Raw genomic sequence first — 3661 nt, forward strand, 5'->3', positions numbered from 1 at the left:
AGATGAGCAAATCATTGTTCTACTAATATGGGCAATCACAAAATCGAAGATGCCTATTTCAAACAAGCATGCAACAAGGGCATGAAGAACATAAAATGTACATTGCTATGAACACATTTTTAAACCTTCAACAACATGATTTTTGTAAGGCATTTGAGTGTGCGGTTGAGATAAACTTGGCAAGAAGAATTTTTTTAAAATAGGTCAAGTGCAAGGTGAACATCATTACTTTGATGCCTCTACGCCTAATGGTATAATAAGCGAAAGAGATCCGGAAATTCGTAATTTCAAGTATCACTAGTAAAGATAATAGTTGTGGACTACCCTTTTCATGATAAGCAATGGTTGCGAACAGAGGCGGATCCAAAATTTTAAGCTTATGGGTTCCTATAACAATCTCAAGTTAATTCACATGATAATTGGACCAACGAACTGGATTCCAAGCTAAATATTCTTATACTTTTAATGAATTTTTTAGTACATACATGGTCTATGCAAAAGTTACTGGGTTCACGGAAACTCGTAATGTTTGCTCTAGATCCGCCCCGGTTGCAAAGCTACATAGCATAACCTAAAAGATAGTTCATAACAATGAAGATCACATGCCAGTTGTAACATATAATAAGACACCTAGAAAGTCGATCCGTTCCATCCAAAGAAGGAACCCTGCAAAATAGAGGACCGCAGTTATCATATTATTAAACTACAAAAGAACAACATGAAGGAAAATCCTTAAGTAACCAAACAAATTGTTTAAAAATCTGAGTGATAAGTACTTAAGGAATTAGAAAAGAATAAGACTTGTCCTTGTGATTCCAAATAGCAAAGTTTATTTACATAATCTAGTAGTGGTGTAAAGCATGGAGACATTGTGCATATTCTTGACTTTGATGGGCCTAAACAAAAACGAAGAATGCAATGAGAAAAATGCATGGGAATGGGATGTATACATCCTTAAACTATCCAGAAAGAGCCCCTACCTTAGTGTCATAGAATATTAGAAAAATTGCGACTTGGGGATCGATAATTTGGTCTCAAGTATGCCGGCAATTGCAGCACTCAGATTCTTGTTAACTTCAGCGTTTAGGCCCCCAATGGAGACTAACTCACCATAGGCAGTTGGCTGTTACATGGGCACCGATTCCTTCAACACAATCATAACATACTGCAGTTTCAAGAATTTAGAGCACTATTAATTTACTTCTCAAAATGAATCAAAGGTAAATGGGGCATTAGAAATTTCAACTTAGCTTCTCAATGGAGACTACAAGATTAAAAATAAAGTCCTTGCTTAAAGACTTAAGTTCACTAACAAATGAACTCTCACCAGATCTGGCTTACATTTTCCAGTGCTACTCAGGAATCCTCTAAGCCATAGATGAACTCAATTAACATCCTCAAATATAGAGCACACCTATATGTGGAACTTCTAAACTGATCACTCAACACTAGTCTTAATCTACCACTTCATCTTCTCTATTTTTGCCCACTCTTGTGACATTCCATCTCACACCTAAGCAAATCTTTAACTCAGCACTAGGTCTACTCATCTTGCAGAACTTTGTTAGTTCCAAGCAAGAGCAGCAAAACACTAGTTTGATTTCCCCTAATTGCTCAATTCCTCATCTCCTAATTCCCTAGACTTCCTTTTTTTCAATGCATTGTCATTGCCCGACCTCCATACCACAACTTCTACAGTTGCTTCGCTTACTTCAGTGTCATAAGGGAGATTAGCAGCAGCAACAACAACAACCACCCACTAAAATCCTACAAGTGGGATCTGGGGAGGGTAGTGCGTACACAAACCTTATCCCTATCCCAGAAGAGTAGAGAGGATGTTTCCGATAGACACTCGGCTCAAGAAGACGAAAAGAAACAATAGATCAGTAACAACAACATAAGCCAGAAAGATAATACCGACATTGTAAGAACCAGAAAATAGAAGGAAAAATAATAACAATAACCAGTAACAATGGCACGGCACTATGAAAATAGAAAAATAGTATGGACACAACATGAATCACTAGCCGTCTAAGACAAAGCACTATCAGACTAATTCTTACGATGGAGATATGAAGAGCAAGAATTCAAAAATTGTACATTGTCCGCGATAATGAACACTTAATAGGAGATAGACATTCCTTTTGGTCATAACAAGATGAGCAAATATTTGGCCAGTGAACTTGATAGTAATTTTAAAATTAAATAAGTTTTACTCTTAAATCATGTATGGAGATTAAATCATAACAAGCCAAAAGAACAAACAGCTCTAATAATCAATCACAACCAATTTCGAGCACCCATATAATGCATGAGGGGAAAATGCCCTCAGCTCCTAAATTCCAAGTACCCAAAAAAGGGGTGGGGGGAGCGGGGGGGGGGGGGGGAACCCACCTCGCACTTAGTTTGTTGACAAGCTAGATCAACGTCCCTTCTAACAATATCATTACTGCAAAGACATACTCCATTTATATGACACTCCGATCATCTAGAAAAGTTTCCATATTATTTGACAACATTCTACTAATATTGTTATTTTTAGCATTTTCACATCCTTTATATTTATGACTGTGAGTATACACACGAATCAACTATTCCACCAGATTCCTGCTTGCTACCTTCCACCAGCGTAAGTATCAGGTAACTTTATCCACTAAGGTTTTGGCAAATGAAAAAAAATCACCTAGTATTTTTTTGACATTGAGATTTGAACATGAGACCCCATTGTTCTTCTCCCACTTCATTGATCTCTAAATTATACATGGGTTTGCATTTTCACATCTTTTAAGAATTTAATTATCTAACTATTCAAAATTTCCATATATGCTAGTGACATTTTCTCTACCAAATTTACTTTTCTATCACTACTTCAACATCATGGATCATCTTGCGATGACTTGAATTATTTCATCGGGTACCTGTATCCTTCCACCAACACTACTACCAAATAAATATGTCAAATAAGGCTTAGGCATATCGTTATCTAATTGTTTTGCCTTTACCAGTACCACTGCTATAATACATAAAAACCCAAGTCTAATGAAACACTGTCATATAAAATATATTCTGATTCAGTGGTAAAATAAGAAAAAATATTTAAAACATTTGAATCAAAATACAAAATATAGGAGCGACGATGAAAACTTAAATATGTAAACGTACGGCTTCGGGGTTGCCAATGAGCTTAGCAACAACGGAAGTGGCTTCAGAGAGAATGGAGGAAGTATCCAAATTCATGTTTGTTGACACGTTAAGGCACGGCATTTTCGTTCTTCCCTCAAATATACACATAGTACGCTGTACGTACAAACCCTAGTTCTTCTTCATTTTCTTCTGGAATTCTACACCAAACACATTCTTTTTCACCGAACAAAAAAGATGATCTTTTTCTAATCTAAAGTACATAAATTGCCCTTGTATTCCTATTAGCCTAAATTGTCAATTCTCCAGACTTCTTATTTTTTCCAGTAAAAACTAAAAAGATGGGGCTGACCAATTTTGATTCCCTTATTATGTTCGAGTTATCTGTTGAAAAGTAGTTTAGAAATAGTCACTTTTCAACACAGAACAAAAAATAGATAAAAATACTTGTTTTTTTTTAGAATCTTGAAATTTAATTAGAACATGCTAAAGTGCTTCCAAACTATTACACAAAATACTC

The 3661-nt window shown here is 35.8% G+C and overlaps 1 pseudogene; it reads right to left on the reverse strand.

Moving 5' to 3' along the window:
• Window positions 1–224: 224 nt before the first annotated feature.
• LOC104107521 (uncharacterized) lies at window positions 225–3449 on the reverse strand (annotated as a pseudogene).
• Between the last annotated feature and the right edge of the window lie 212 nt (window positions 3450–3661).

This window comes from Nicotiana tomentosiformis, chromosome 7 (assembly GCF_000390325.3).
Source record: "Nicotiana tomentosiformis chromosome 7, ASM39032v3, whole genome shotgun sequence".
Taxonomy (NCBI): Eukaryota; Viridiplantae; Streptophyta; class Magnoliopsida; order Solanales; family Solanaceae; genus Nicotiana; species Nicotiana tomentosiformis.